Source organism: Lithobates pipiens, unplaced genomic scaffold, assembly GCF_037356315.1.
Source record: "Lithobates pipiens isolate NorthernLeopardFrog02 unplaced genomic scaffold, aLitPip1_a1.2 Scaffold_22, whole genome shotgun sequence".
Classification (NCBI taxonomy): Eukaryota; Metazoa; Chordata; class Amphibia; order Anura; family Ranidae; genus Lithobates; species Lithobates pipiens.
The window spans coordinates 210,777,052-210,794,483 of NW_027507784.1; positions in this window are offsets into that span (position 1 = coordinate 210,777,052).

Consider the following 17,432-nt stretch of genomic DNA (forward strand, 5'->3'; position numbering starts at 1 on the left):
GATTTTTATTGTGACTGCGACATTATGGCAGACACATCGGAAATTGTTGACACATTTTTGGGACCATTGTCATTTATACAGCAATCAGTGCTATTTAAATGCACTGATTCCTGTGTAAATGACACTGGCAGTGAAGGAGTTAACCACTAGGGGGCAGGGAGGGGTAAAGTATGTGTGTGTGTTTTTTTTAACTGTAGGGGGCGTGGCTTGGCGTCTGACATCACTGATCGTCTTTCCCTATAACAGGGAACAGGCGATCAGTGACAGACTCAGTAGATTGTTTACACAGACCTCTCCTCGTTCTTCAGCTCTGTGACCCGATCGTGGGAAACCAGCGGCAATCGGGGCCGCTGGTCCCGCGGCCACGGAGCTCAGGACCGGTCCCGCGCTGGCGACCCACAGCTGGGCAGTTAAAGAGCAACGTACCTGTACGTGCTTGTGCCCAGCCATGCCATTCTGACAATGTAAATGTGCAGGAGGCGGTCCTTAAGTGGTTAATATATATGCGTCTTCCTTGCCAGTATAATTTTCTTGACTATGTGGACTTTGGTTCGGGTGTTCTAAATGGTTATAAAGTAAGCCAATTATTGGGTCTTCTTTTTGGGCTGTGATTAAATCTTCACTGGGGTTTTTCATGACACCATTGCAATATATTTCTCGTTCAAAAGTTTTTATTATATGTTAAAATAAATTACATGCACAGAATATAAGACAAATTATGTGATACCAGAAATAAAAAGACATATTGAAGTACGGATGATACAAAGCAAAGAAGAATTTCAAGATATTCTCGTTGGAATGACAATAAATGGCCTTATATAGTTTAGAATTTGAAAACATTCTTATAGCTGAGTTTTAAACATTTTAATCCCAAGAAAATATAAATATGTCTAAAAGAAAATATATGATTTTAAAGTTTTGACCATAACTTCTAAAGTATGTTTATAGTAAGTATTATATAGAAAGGGAAGAACATAAAAGGTATATAGGAGGGGAAGGGGAGGGAATAATTCTCAGTAGGAGGTTTTATGTATCAGCTAGTGTTGTAATTCTATAAAAAATCTTAATCACCATAACAATAAAACTCGGTTGTCAATATTATCTGACGTATAATATTTAATCCAAGGTTTCCATATTATATCAAACTTTGTCATCTGGTTTTTATCTATAGCGTCCATTTTAGCATGGATGAAAGATTGATTCATTCTACATTTGGTTTCTGCAATATTCACCACGTCTGTTTTCCACGCATTGGCTATAGTCTGCTTTGCAGCTATCAGGAGTGTAAGAACTAATTTGAATTGTTTCTGATTCAGAAAGGTTGGTTTTAAATTAAGGAGAGCTATAATTGGGTCTGGAAAAATTGGACGATCAAAAAATTTTGTAATTATCAGAAAGATCTTTTTCCAAAATGATTGTACAATTGAGCAATGCCACCAGGTATGTATATAGGTACCTTTTTCTGGACAGCCACGAAAGCAGAGGCCAGTGTTGTCTGTTGAGAATTTGGCGATTCTCGCAGGAACCAAATACCAGCGTGTGAGAACTTTATATGATGATTCAGACGCCAATATATTTATAGAGGAAGATTTTGTGAAAGACCATATGTTGGACCAAGACCTAGAATCGATCGTACAATCCAAATCTTTTTCCCACTTGGTCACATATTTAGGTATAACAGTATTAGAATTAGATATCAATTGTGTATACAATGATGTAATACGACCTTTAGCATGTGGTTCCTTGAGACAAAATCTTTCAAATTGAGAAATATTATGCAAGTTTACATTTAAATTGAGAAGGGGAGTATAACATTTTTTGATTTGGAGATATCTGAATATTTCTGATTGTGGAAGCTTATATAATTCACATAGATCTGTAAAGTTGATATAGTTGAAGTTAAATTATATAGACAAATGATACCAGCCTTAGACCAAGCTTTAAAGGTTTTGGGATATTTCCAGGCTGGGTAAAAAGTCGGATTCTTGTGGAAGGATAATAGCGGATTTTGTGGAGATTGCAGACCATGTGAATTTCTATACCTATACCATATAGATAGAGAGTGCTTAGAAATGGGGGTTATTTATAGACTTACGATCCGCAGGTTGTAACCATAATATATTGTTTATAGGAAGAGGATCACAGTCTACAGCTTCAATGAGGACCCATAAAGGAATCTCTGTAGAAGAGTGATATTTTGTTAATTGAGATAATTGAGCTGCCTTATAATATATGTTAAAGTCTGGAAATCCCAAACCACCCAAAGCTTTGGGGAGAACAAGTGTTTTTTTGTGAAGTCTGGGTTTTATTTTCCCCCAAGTAAATTTCGTTACTTTTTGTTGAATCAGCCTAAGAAAATATGCAGGAATATGAATCGGGAGAGTTCTGAATAAATATAAAAATTTCGGAAGAACAGAAATTTTTATGATATTGATTTTCCCAAACCATGATATCAGCATTGATGACCAATTAGATAAGGACCTTGTAATATTTTTTAATAGAGCTGGGTAATTAGCTGCAAATAAATCGGAGGGGTTAGGAGTAAACTACACACCCAGATATGGGAGGCTATGATCTACCCACTTAAAGGGTAGTGAATTTTGTAAAGATTGTTTATCTTTCTCGACAAGTGAAATATTTAATGCTGAAGATTTTTGAATATTGACCTTAAGGCCCGAAATAAATGAGAATTCTTGTAGTACAACCATAAGATTTGGGGCCGAAACATGTGGAGAAGTTAGAAAAAGGAGAATATCGTCTGCGAATAAAACAGAGCTTATGATGAAAGCCACCCATTTCAATACCTGTTATAGTGGGTTCCATCCTAATTCTTTGTGCTAAAGGTTCAATGAGTAAAGCAAATAATAATGGCGAAAGTGGACATCCTTAACGAGTCCCCCTCAGTATATCAAACTCATCCGATTTGTACCCTGCATATCTGATATAAGCTTTGGGATTTTGATACAAATTAGAGATCCATTGTAAAAAATGAGGGCCACATCCCCATTTGGAAAGGGTATAGTTCATATATGACCATGATACTGTGTCAAAAGCTTTCATAATATCTAAAGAAAGAAAAAAAGTGGGAATTAAAAGTGTTTGTCAAGACTGGAGATTGCTGTATTACAAAACGTTTGTAGACACCCTAAGAAAAACTATCAGGACCTGGCCTTTTATTTAGTTTCAGATTTTTGATAACTTCAGATACCTCTATAATTGACACTGGTTCCTCCATCGTTTCCATTTGTGTTTTAGATAGTGTCGGTAGAGATTTATGAGAGAAAAAAATAATTTGCTCTAGAAGGGTCCAACTCATTATTAGAAGAGTATACATTTTTTAATTGTGTTTTGAATTTTTGTAATATTTTTAAAGGATAATTTGTGTATACCCCCCTAGAGATTTTCAGATGTATCGGTTTCGTTGGGTTCTGGCAGGATTTTAATGCCCTTGCTAATAGTGTGTGAGGTTTATTCGCATTGATATAGAAATTGTGTTGTGATCTCTTGATGGGTTTTATCCGCTGCTTCAGTAAGGAATAGATCAAATTCCAATTTAGCTTTGTCAAGATTTATTTTAGATAAAGAAGGGTTATTTTGGAATGCTGTGTGACATTTATTGAAATTTGTTTCTAAAGTCTGACAAAGGATTTTCCGCTCTCTGTTGAATATGTCTGCTTGCTGTAGACATATGCCACGGAGAACAGGTTTGTGTGCTTCCCATAATGTAGTCGGAGAGACGTCAGGTGTGGAGTTATATTTTATATAATCTTTGAGCGCAATTTCAATATTATTTTTATGAGCTGGATTTTTGAGTAGGAAATCTCTTAATATCCATGTTGGATCTTTTTTTTTGGAATTATAGAGGCAACAGTAATGTAAAGCGCACTATGATCGGACCATGGGATGGGAATAATTTTTGTAGATATTATTTCTGGAATTAGCCCTATGGACATAAATATATGGTCTATCCTAGAGAATGAGCGATGAGGGAATGAGTAATGTGTGTATTGTCTCTTGGTTGGATTCAATTCTCTCCTACTAGGTTATGTTTTGTAATTAGTTTTGATAAGAGTTGTTTGTCTGTTGTATTTGACTGTGGGATTGGTGATTTATCCAAAAATGGAAATATGGTCTGATTAGAATCTCCACACAGAATTGTAGTACCTATTTTGTGGTGTTCTATAGTTTGAAATAAATGAGAAAGAAAAGAAATAGGATTTTTGTTAGGAGCGTAGTATGATGTAATGGTGATAGCGGTATCAAGTAGGTGTCCTTTAAGAAATAAGTAACGACCTTCTGGATCCTTGATTTCCTTCATTAGTGAAAATGGTGTATTGCGATGGAAAGCTATAAGCACGCCTCGTTTTTTAGAGGAGGCCAAAGCTGTGTATACTTAGGGGTAGTCTTTGCTGAAAAATTTGGGAGTGGATTGTGACGTAAAATGAGTTGTCAGATCAGCGCACAAGTGCCACTGTCCATTGGCTTTCAAAATCCCCATGACAAGGTGATTGTACAAGCTGTGAATGGGACAAATTATACCTCGTTCGTGTAACTTCCTAATGATCTTGGCTAGAGATTCATAGGAGGCTAGCGGAAGTCTATACTGCTTTACAAATACTGGTGGGGCCTGAGGGTCAGTCTGGATTCTGGCAATGTGGAGTTCAGTACTCCCACAATCGTAAGAATCCTGAGCAAAGATTTTTTGTCAATCAAAAAGAAGCTCACAGAGCAATTGCCACTCAAGATCATTTGTGCATGCATTGTCTAGGGCTATTATCTGTTTGACTATCTCTTTCAATCCAGGAAATCTCAGGTTGCCCTATCTCATAAGCCTCTTCAAGCATGGTGGTCAGGTCAATGGGTATGTGATGTGTACTTCTTTCCCAGTCAGATCCCTTGGGGTACTGTTGTTCTTTGGTTTATTAAAGACAAGAGACGTATCTTCAATTCTACAGGTACCATCTTTAGAATCAAAGGGGTTAATAGACCCTATGGTGAACATACCCTCGGGTAAAGAATTTAATGCTTGTTCAAATAATTTCTCCTCAGACAAATATTCATCTGGTATGTGTCCAATCACTTAGTTGATGACTTCAAATGTATAAAACCCCATCTCTACCACAAGGGCTGAGGTCATATCCTGGTATCCCTTGGGGTCCCCCTTTAGTCTACTCCATAAGCAGCCATTTATCAGGTCAATTTGGGTGGCAAAACGATGCAGTAAGTTATTGCCGAGGTAAATTTGGAATTGGAGATCATCCAGGACTATGAACACATGGGTGGTTGTCTTATTACCTATAGTCAGGGGTCAAGTCCTGGGGAAAAAAGTGTGGGAACTTCCACCCAAGATCCACTCCCCCACCAAAAAAAAAAAATGATACACTCATATGCACGAACGCTTCAAGTGGTATTTTTCATCCAATTTTCGTATTGTGTGTATGAAGCTTAACTGTTAGTACATAAAAATAAAAATAAATCCTCAATAAACATAAATACAGTAATTCTCTGAATAATCAGCATTCATTCAATTGTGCTTCCATGCAAATGTGAGCATCATGTTCTGATCTTTATTGGGGAATTTTATTTTGTATATAGAGTGTTTATGTGGTGAGTTTACACTTTTCATTGAACAGAGTTTGGATAACACAGGGTTAAACGGAAAGGTCATAAATTAACTGCACATTGGACAGAATGTTTGGGGAGATGGTGATGTGTTCCTGCTTAGGAGATGTATGTTAGCTTGGGGGGCTGCAAACTCTGCAGAGCTCCAACACATACTCGCTGCTATTCCAACATTTCACATATTTCCACATAAACTTCCCTCCTGGCATTAAACTTTGCCAGGTATTGTGCTCAGCTTACCACCCCAAACTGATGTTCCTCCCTCAGCTCCCCTCTCTCCCTGCATGTCCTGTGAGCAGAATAGCTGTGCTCATCCTCTGGGTTCTCTCATCATATGGCACTAAAGATAGAGGAGGGAGGGATTCAGCGGGACACACAGAGTAAGTATGCAGGAGACTGGGGGGGGGGGGGGGATGAGGAGACAGAAAATCAGGAGCTCATCATGAAAGGTCTGACTAAATACAATCTCTTAGCAGCAGGGACCTGATATACCTGTCAACTAGTTGTGATTGACAGGTAGATCGAAGAGGAAGCTGTCATGGGGCCCCCTACTGGCAATGCCTGAATGGTCAGTCCACCCCTGGTGTGCGGCATTTACTATTGCGAGCTGTGTCAGCGGCTGCTAGTGTACCACCTGCCGCACAGCTCGCATGCTTCAAAGTCTTGCAGGATGCAGCTGCTAATGGGAACTGAGTTCCTGTTGTGGAAAAAGTACAGGAACTCCATTCCCATGCGTTCCCACAGGACTTGAGCCCTGCCTATAGTTATATTTAAAAGGCATCTAGCAATTGAGTTATGGTCCTAGAATCATCAAGGGCATCTGACATCCAATGTCTCTGAGGAGTGGAGAAACTGATAATTTCCATTTCGGAAAGGTGGCTAACAAGCCCGTGGCTCACAAAGCTGTGCTCTTGCTTTAAATAAATGTTGGCATATTTTGACCTTTTAAGACCACTTGTCCGGATAGGGATAAATGAGTTGCCGCTAACCCTGTCCACTTCTGTCAGGAACTGGGCGTGATTTCCCCCTTTCTTAATTTTATTTTCCTGATGGAAGGATATAGACAGTATGTTATCTTGGAAGGAGATCTCTTATTTTATCACAGGGAATATTAAAAATATGGTCCTCATCTCCAACTCCCAGGCCATTAATGTCAGGTTGGATAACCGTAACATCGGGGAACTGACTATTCCTGAAATGGATTTCTAGGGACCCAGGTCTTTCTTCCATCATGTGGAAGTGTCGCAGGGAATGGGGAGGTTTTTTTTTTTGTTTGTTTTGTTTTTTTATGTTGAAACTTTTTATTGTAGTAATTTCGCTTACATGTACATATAAGAACATAAAAGTACAAGTACAAGTATACTTTTAGCAGGAATAGGTAGTATGTAACAGAGAACAATAAATCAACAATTCAATTCAATTCAATTCAAGAACTGCCAAACCTTGTCCTAGTCATTTTCACAGCCTATAAGGCTATGTCGAGTAATAATTGGATGTATTTTGTATGTTTAGCAACTTATCGCTACCTAAGTAGAGATTAAACCTATATCTCCTTGGGCTGCTCTTCAAGAGCTCGGGAACTGGTGATTCCACCCACAACCCTCCCACCCCCATGGGGATCTGACTGTGGGAGGGGTGGGGATCCCGAATTACCATTGGATGCGTGTGGCCACCTCGTCCCTATTTACTTTTGTTATGCCAGCCCATCGTATGTCTTGGAGACACTGTGTACTAAAGGTGAATCTGACCAGGCGGGGTCTGGGGGTCAAAACGTGAATTAACCATCTGGCCTTTGGGTTGTAAAACCTAAACTGATGGGGTAGGGAACGAGTCAGGATAGTGTATAGGGAATAGGATTGAGGAGTGGGATAGGGATCGATAAGTGTAGCTCAGTGTAAGTATTTATGTGGGAGTCATCCCTCAGGTCAAGCTATAAATTGTGTAAGAGTGTTTTGTATTCCTCAGTTTGTTGAAACTGTAGCCAGCAGGCCCAGGTTGTCTGAAATTTGTGTGAGGTTTCCTTGACCTGGTGTATGATAGCTTCCATCTCTGCAATCTTATTTACCCTCTGTAACCACTTAGCAATGCTGGGAGGAGTGGTTGATTTCCATCGTGTAGGTATGCATAATTTTGCTGCATTGATCAAGTGGTGCATGAGGGATTTCCTGTATTGCCATTGGGGTAATGCTGTGTGGTTAAGTAGGAATAGGGCAGGAGTAAACTCATGTGTATATGTAGTGATTTTCGACATGAGACGACCGACCTCCGCCCAGAAGGGTTGGATTCTATCACATTCCTGCCATATGTGTATGATATTTCCTGTGGCTTTTTCACACCTCCAACAGGTCGGAGGGATGTGTGGGTAACACTTGTGAAGACATTCGGGTGTTTTGTACCAACACGAGTACAGTTTGTAACTGTTTTCCTGTACTGATATGTTTAGGGAGCCCTTATGTACATTTAGCCAAATATTGTCCCATTCCTCCTGCGTTAGTGAGATATTCAGATCATTTTCCCATCTTTGTATACATGAGTTATCTGATTTCGAAGGCTTGGGAGATAGGATGGTGTATAGCTCTGATATTACATGTCTGATGGGTTCGCCACTAGTACACATCGTCTCAAAAGGGGTGAGATCCCTGCTCCATTATTGTGGTGTGGCTGTCTTGAGTAGGAAATGTCGGATTTGGAGGAATTGAAAGAAAGGTATTATCCTGTCTGGAAAGTGAATTGGGAGGTCATGTAAGGGGATCAATTCCCCCTTCTTGAAGAATGCGCCTGCTTTTCTAGTGGTTGTTGTATTGCTGGAAAGCACTGGACGGTTTGGCATGCCCGGAGAGAGGTCTGGGTTCCCGTCCAGAGGGGTTAACGGACCGGGGATCGAAGCTGAGTCTTCCCGACAAATGTTTCGGAAAGTAGTTATGGTTGGGCCTATTAAAGGGTGCTGCAAGATTTCTTGTGGCGTGGCTCTTGCGCTTATCCATGGTAGGTGTTGTAATGGTAATGAGGAGAAAGCTCCCTCCAGCCGTACCCAGGCTTTGAATTTCCCATGTACTTGCCAATCTATGATTCTGGATATAAGGCATGCCAAGTGGTATTTTTGTACGGGAGTCCTATACCCCCCTGCCTGACGGACTTGGTCAGGATGGTCCAATTGATGCAGGGAGGTTTGGCTGCCCACAGGAATTTCAAACATAAACTTCTGTAAGTAGAAAAGAATGTTTGGGGAAGCTTTATTGGGATTGTCTGTAAAAGGTACAGAAGTCTGGGAAGGGTGTTCATTTTCAGAATCGCCACTCTGCCAAACCAAGAGAACGACTGCTTATGCCAGTTCTCAAGATCCTGCCTAATGGTGTTGAGAAGTGGGAGAAAATTTCTGGGGTATAGATCTCCTAATTTGGCTGGGAGTTGAATTCCCAAATATGTAATGGAATGCTTTTCCCAGCCAAATGGAAAATTCGCTTTGCATTGTTGGACAATGGCTTCTGGCAAGGTGATGTTAAGTGCTTTGGATTTACCAAAGTTGATTTGGAGGTTTGAGATTTCCTTGAATAGGGAAAATTCCTGTAGAAGGTTGGGTATCGTGGTGACTGGATCCGATAAGAATAGAAGCACATCGTCGGCGTATGCCGCCACCTTGTGTTGGACGTCGTTAATCTGCACCCCTTTAATGGATGGGTTTGCCCTGATTCTTCGAAGCATTGGTTCCATAGTGAGGACGAAAATTAGTGGGGAAAGGGGACATCCCTGCCTAGTTCCGTTGGACAGGGAGAAGGCGTCCGACAGGTGACCATTGGTTTTGATTCTAGCTGTCGGGACGAGTATAATGCCATAATATATTTGAGGAGTTGCTCTCCGAGTCCCACTGTGCATAGGGCTGCTAGCATATAGTCCCAGGCCACCCTGTCAAACGCCTTCTTCGCGTCCAAGGAAAGGAAAAACCCAGGGGTATTGTGTGTGGTCATCCATTTGTGTATGTTGATTGCTTTTAGGGTGTTGTCTCGGGCCTCTCGATTCGGGATAAAACCAACTTGGTCTAGGGATATCAAGGAAGGTAATAGTGGTTTGCCAGGATTTTAGCATATAGCTTCATATCTACTTTAATTAAAGAGATGGGTCTGTAATTAGGGATAAGGGACGCTTCCCTGCCAGGTTTAAGAAGAACTGTGATATGAGCTTCGAGGATGTCGGCCTGTTTGGTGGGTTCGGCAGGCATGATATTGAAAAACTTTAGGATGTAGGGGCTTAAGGTTTCCGAAAATGTTTTATAATAGCTGGCGGATAGGCTGTCCGGGCCTGGGCTTTTGCCCGTTTTCAATTGCTTAAGGGCAGCCACGATCTCTTCCCCCGTGATAGGAGAGTCTAGGTTTGCCGCCGTTTCAGGGTTGATGGATTGTGGACGGTATTGCTCTAGGAAGTCCTGTATCTTCTGTCGTCTGTCTGTGGTCGTATGGAGTGTGGGCAGGTTGTATAGGTCTGTGTAAAAATGTCTAAATTGTTGTGCAATAGCTGTGGGGGTTACATGCTTATTACCCTTAGGGTCTACGATATGATGAATAACCGATGACATTCTATTCTTTTGTAGTGCCCTCGCTAAATATTTGCTTGTCTTGTTGCCAAATTCGTAAAAAATGCATTGTGTGAGCGCAAATTTGCGTTTAGTGGTTTGCCCCAATTCCACCTTCAGTTCCTCCCGTGCCTTCTGGAGTTCAGCCAATGTGGCTTCTGCGAGTGATTGTTTGTGTAAGGCCTCAAGGGTATGTATGCGCTCCGATAGGTCGTTAATACGGGCCTGACGGATTTTCCGTCGTTTGGCTGCTAGTGCCATAAATTCACCATGGATCACACATTTATGTGCCGCCCATAATGTGATCGGGTGAGTCGTAGAAGGAGAATTCTCCCTAAAGTAGTGTTTGAGGCATTTGTCAATATTTTGAGTGTTGTCGATATCACTTAACAATGAGTTATCTAAGCGCCGTGTGAACGAGGGAAGGAAATGGTGATCGCGATTGGGTGATGGTCCGACAAGATCATGGGATCAATAGACTCTGTTGTGAGGGATTCTAGGTCTTTCTGGGACATGAGAAAATAATCAATTCTCGTGAATTTATGATGTGGGGGGGGTAGAACATATAATCCTTGTCGGTTGGGTGGAGTGTGCGCCAAGTATCATGTAGAGCTAGTGTCGCCAGCTGTGTTTTGATAGCACGCAGTGCGCGGTAGGTAATGGATGATGTTCCCGAGGATGAATCCACTGCCGGTGAAAGAGCCAAATTAAAGTCTCCTCCAACTACCAGCATGCCCTGGCTGAAGGAGGTGAGCTGTTGGATTGTGTCACGGAAGAATGGGACCTGCATTTTGTTCGGGGTATATATGTTTGCTAGAGTGACCGTCTTGTTATATAACTTCCCTTTCAGAAATATATAGCGAGCGTTCATGTCGAGGAGAGTATCCTGTACTTGTAGGGGGCAATGTTTGGATATTAGAATTTAAACTCCTTTAGATATGGCATTCTCATTGGTCGCATGATACGCTATCGGGAAGTATGAGGAATGTAACTTGGGTATGTTGTGTGTTTTGAAGAGAGTTTCCTGAAGGAATACCACATCAGCTTTAGCTTTTTTAAGGAGGAGTAATAGTTGTGACCTCTTCTCAGGGGTATTTAGGCCCCTTACATTTAGAGAATATAGCTTGATCTGAGGGGGTTGGGTAGTATTGTCCCTATGGGACATGATGCTAAACTGTTACCTTGGAATTGAGGTGGTTCTGTGAGGACGCCAAAAGGGGGAATGGGAATGGGGAGGCGATCAAGGGATAGAGTAAAGAAGTTTCACTCTAAGGTTCAGTACCGGAAACTGCAGAACTGTCAATCCGGTCGGGTACAGTACCCAGAGGTGTATCCCCTACTGATAGGGGTACTCCCCCCTAGGCCCCTGAGTGGGGGTTGGATAAGACCGTACGAAGGGAACGGGTCTGTGACTGGATTAGGTGACAACAGCACACCGCCGCTGTCCATTCCAGGTGTGAACCTGCTCGACAAATGATATGGAGGCATTAAAGCTTTTAACAAGTTAGAACTATGTATAAGATAAGATAAAGACATAGGACATAAGACACCCATAAGTTGTTCTCCAGCCACATAGTTAATGCCACGTTGTGGATGCATGTATGCCCATCATGACAACGGTCCATTAACTATGCATATTGATCCTGGCCATTCAAATATTATTTACAGATATAAAGCTGTAACTTGCAAGTATTCGCTATATAAATGTAAATTAAAATTTAAATCCAAATTTATCCCCTGCAGACGTAGGGATGGAGTCCACGGGCATCCTGAAACTTACAAACCTATTATTAATATGTGTAACATAACAATTATAAGTGGGAAACTGAAAACGTAAACATGAAAAAACATGTCAGCATCAAACCAATGTAGCTTGTATGCTATGATCACCTTTGGGGCCTATCATCTTTCTCTCTACTTCAACTTGGTGTGGTTTCAGCATAGTGTGCCCCCCAGAGAGTTATGGTGACTGGTGCCACCCACCAATCCAATGGTCGACTGTCTGTCCCCTTTGTGTGACACCGGGGGCATTTAGCTAGGATTAGGGACCTTTTACCTAAGTACCCTACACATGTCCGTAGGTAGTGGTGTGCATGCCTGCGGGTCCATAGAGTTGTCTATTCAGATCAGGTGTCGTACACCATCCTCCATGCTATCCAGTGCCCACTTCCCCCTCCATTAGCCTTCAGAAGCACTGCCTACCTGAGGGGACCCTGTGGTGTTGCGTTTTACCATTAGCTATATACAAACGTTACCAAGCAATTCAAGCGTCCGAGGAGGGGTGCTGGAGGGAATACTGGGGCGAAAGGGGTGCAAAGCTGTTAGCGAGTGAGGCTTCACTCTATGCGAGCGCGTTCGGCCATTCGGCAGCTGTTCAATGCTCTTTGGGAACCTTACACCCATGAGGGTGCCCAATGGAGTGTGGTTTGATATGTGCAGGTGTATTAAAGTCTAAAGGAGTCATCCCTCCAGCACTTCCTCACATTAGCAAACCTTCCCTACATACTTAAGCTCCCACAAAAAAAAAAAAAAAATATATATATATATATATATATATATATATATATATATATATATATATATTTTTAGAAAGCAGAATTCCCCATGTCACCTCTGCACAATTACTATAGGCCCACGTGAGAAGTTCTACCATGAGGTGGTCCGTAAGTGTGGCCTCTCTCTCAAGGGCCATGTACCAGGCCTTACGCATGTGCCTGGAATATGTCCAGTGGTGTGGTAGGTGGACTGTGCAGTATATTGGGGGGATTCTCAGCTTCTTAATTTAGCCATGGAGATGTCCATTTTAAGGCAGTTCCCGGGTATTCACTTACTAGGCCCCAAGGCTCTAATTACCAGTACTACGGGGTCATGGGAGTATCGCAGGTAGAAGTGAAAAAAAAAAGCAGCAAGAAATTAAAGGTTATAAAGTGGCGAAGGGGACAGAAAGGGGGATAAGCCGGGACTTAGCTGCATCGGATGATCAGTATCTCGGAGAGTGACCCCGGTGGGGTCCAATGTCCTGTCTTGCTCTCCTGGATCTTGGGGAGTCAGAGGGGCTGTCGTCAGTGTAAGATCCCCCTCGAGTGGCATGGTGTCTGTTGCCTGATGGAGACCTGTGTCTGTGATGTCTGGAGTTTTGGGCATCCATCGGTTCCTCCTGTGATCGTCTTCTGCGGGGTTGAGGACGGCTCCGAAATCCTGCGCACCACGCTGGGATATCCATTACTGGTATGTCCATTGCTTCGCAAAAGAGCGGGAGCTCCTCAGGGACTCTCAATAATGCAGTGCGGCCGCGGTAGGTCGTGGATAGACCGAAGGGAAATTTTCATTTGTACAGAATACCCTTAGTGCGTAATGTATCTAGTAGTGGACGCAAGTCCCGTCTGTGCTGAAGTGTTATGCCCGACAGGTCCTGGTATATGTGTACCGTGGCGCCCTCATGTTCTAACTGTATCCTGTTCCGCGCTTTGTGGAGTATTTCCTCCTTCAGTTTGTAGTCCACGAGGCAGCACATAACATCACGCGGGGGTCAGTATCTCTCCCTTTAGGCCTCAGGGCTCTATGGATTCTCTCCATAGCCACTGGAGATTGCGCTGGTTTGTCCAAGAGATTATTGAACAGCCCTGTCACTGTCACTTCTAGCTGCTCTGTGTCCACAGATTCCGGCAGACCTCTCACCCGCAAATTATGGCGTCTCCCTCGGTTATCGAAATCTTCCAGGTGACGCTGGAGGTCTCCCATCTGTAAGGTGTGTGTGTCCACCTTGGATGCTATGCTGTAGATGGCTAAACTCTGCTGGGCCTTTGTCCTTTCTTCCTCATGAACCCTGTCTGCAATGGCCCTAATGTCTATCCTTAGATCTGCTATGGCTGCTGACAGAGTTTCCTTAATGTCAGCAGCGATTGTCCTCAGGTCCATTAGGCTGGGATGCTGCTGTTGCGGGTTCCCCTGCTCTCCTAAGTCAGTCAGTGTGAGGTGGGGAGATCCGTTCAGCGGTGTAGTGTGAGCGGTCTGTGGCAGAGTCTGGCAGGAAGCCGCCATGTTACCTCGCTGCGTGCGGAAGATGTCCGGGATTGTGTGGCTCAGACTGCCCGGTTGTCGCCTCGGTGATCGCGAGCGGGAAGTTGATGAGTGCCTGGAAGCTGTGCCCATGTTTTGCCGGTCTTATGATCCGTGAAAAGCCTCCGATATAGCTGTGGAGATGGACAGCGGCAGGAGCTCTGCTCTCAAGCGTCCATTTCCCTCCGAGGTCAGGCCACGCCCCTGGGAATGGGAAATTTTAAGTCTCACATATTTAAATAGGGGAGTTAACTTGTGACCACATGACTTGGTTCACACAGATCCATTCCAATTATCATATGGTGTGGGAGATTTGCAATAATAATAGGGCACCTAATTTCCTTATTACCCAATTTAAGTTTAACCACTTAACAACCGGCCCATAGCCGAATGACGGCTACAGGGCGGTTGTTTAACTCTGAGAGGCCGTCATATGACGTCCTCCCAGAATTCCGCTCTCGCGCGCCCCCTGGGGCGCACACTCGAGAGCATCCGTGACCGCCGGGTCCACTGGACCCGGCGCATCACGGATCACGGTAAACGGCCGCTCATCGCGGCCGTTTACCACGTGATCGCTCCGTCAAATGACGGAGTGATCACTTGTAAACAAACCGGCATCATGTTATGACGCCAGTTCCTCCCTCCCCCTCTCTGTACCGATCGGTACAGCGGAGGGGAAGAGATCAGTGTCAGCAGCGCTGTGGGCTGCATCTGCAGTGCCCACATCGCTGCTCACCGAAATTTAACCCCTCAATTCCCTGCAATACTCTGCAGTACCAGCAAATACCCTGCAATACTCTGCAACACCCGCCAATACTCTGCAACACCCGCCAATACTCTGCAACACCCGCCAATACTCTGCAACACCCGCCAATACTCTGCAGTACCCGCCAATACTCTGCAGTACCCGCCAATACTCTGCAGTAAAATTTCAGCCAATACTCTGCAATACCCTGCCAATACTCTGCAATACCCTGCCATAAATTGCCATACTCGGAGATACCCAGCCATACTCGGAGATACCCTGCAATACCCAGCCATAGTCAGTGATACCCTGCAATACCCAGCCATAGACATCCCCCCCTCCCGCCGCCCTCCTGTGCTTCTACCAACTCGCCAATACGATCAAAGCCAGAATCTTTTTTATTTTCTTTTATTTCAGGCTTTCCAGCCTAGAGGTGAGATGTAGGGTCTTATTGACCCCATATCTCACTGTAAAGAGGACCTGTCATGCCATATTCCTATTACAAGGGATGTTTGTAATAGGAATAAAAGTGATCAAAAAATAAATTTTTGGGGAAAAAATGTCAAACTAAAATAAAGTAAAGTAAAATGAAAAAAATAAAAATAAAAATGTCTAAAGCGCTCCTGTCCCCATGTGCTCGCATGCAGAAGCGAACGCATACGTAAGTCCCGCCCACATATGAAAACGGTGTTTAAACCACACATGTGAGGTATCGCTGCGAACTTTAGAGCGAGAGCAATAGTTCTAGCCCTAGACCTCCTCTGTAACTCAAAACATATAACCAGTAAAACATTTTTTAAAGCGTCACCTATGGGGATTTTTAAGTAGTGACGTTTGGTGCCACGAGCGTGTGCAATTTGGAAGAGTGACATGTTAGGTATCTATTTACTCAGCGTAACTTCATCTTTCACATTATGCAAAAATTGGGCTAACTTTACTGTGTTTTTTTTTAAGCACAAAACTGTTATTTTTCCCAAAAAAAGCATTAGAAAATTGCTGCGCAAATACCGTGCGAGATAAAAAGTTGCAACGACCACTATTGTATTCTCCAGGGTGTTTGCTAAAAAAACATATATAATGTTTTGGGATTCTATGTAATTTTCTAGCAAATAAATGATGATTTTTACAGGTAGGAGAGAAATGTCAGAATTGTCCTGGGTGCCCCAGAACGCCTGATGGCGCTCCCTGCATGTTGGGCCTTTGTATGTGGCCACGCTGTGTAAAAGTCTCACACATGTGGTATCGACGTACTCGGGAGTAATAGCAGAATGTGTTTTGGGGTGTAATTTGTGGTATGCATATGCTGCATGTGAGAAATAAACTGATAATATGACAATTTTGTGAAAAAAAAAAAAAAAAAAAAAAAAAGTAAAAAAAATCTTGATTTTGCAAAGAATTGTGGGAAAAAATTACAACTTCAAAAAACTCATCATGCCTCTTACTAAATACATTGGAATGTCTTCTTTCCAAAAAGGGGTCATTTGGGGGGTATTTGTACTTTTCTGGCATGTTAGGGTCTCAAGAATTGAAATAGGCCGTCAGTACTTCAGGTGTGATCAATTTTCAGATATTGGCACCATAGCTTGTGGACTCTATAACTTTCACAAAGATCAAAAAATATCCACCAATTTGTACTTATTTTTACCAAAGATATGTAGTAGTATAAATTTTGGCCAAAATTTATGAAGAAAAAATTACTACCGTATATACTCGAGTATAGGCCGACCCGAGTATAAGCCGAGGCCCCCAATTTACCCCCAAAAAACTGGGAAACCTATTGACTCGTGTATAAGCCGAGGGTGAGATATGCCTGTCCATCCCTGTGTGTGTCCGTCCATCCCTCTGTGTCCGTCCATCCCTGTGTGTCCGTCCATCCCTGTGTGTGTGTCCATCCATCCATCCCTGTGTGTGTGTCCATCCATCCATCCCTGTGTGTGTGTCCATCCATCCATCCCTGTGTGTGTGCGTCCATCCATCCATCCATCCCTGTGTGTGTGTGTGTGTGTGTCCATCCATCCATCCATCCCTGTGTGTGTGTGTGTGTCCATCCATCCATCCATCCCTGTGTGTGTGTGTGTGTATCCATCCATCCGTGTGTGTGTGTGTGTGTGTGTGTGTGTGTGTGTGTGTGTGTGTGTGTGTGTGTGTGTGTGTGTGTGTGTCCGTGCAGCCTTGTGTGTCCAGCCTACCTGTGTCCCGAGCCTCCGTCCGGTCCCGTCCCGAGCCTCCGTGTCGTCCCGTCCCGAGCCTCCGTGTCGTCCCGTCCCGAGCCTCCGTGTCGTCCCGTCCCGAGCCTCCGTGTCGTCCCGTCCCGAGCCTCCGTGTCGTCCCATGCCAGGATCGCCGCTCTTCGTCGGCGCCCTGGCGGCCATTCCCCTGTTCAAAAGCCGCGCCTCCGCCTCCGCCTGTGATAGGCGGAACACTCAAATTCCCAGCAGT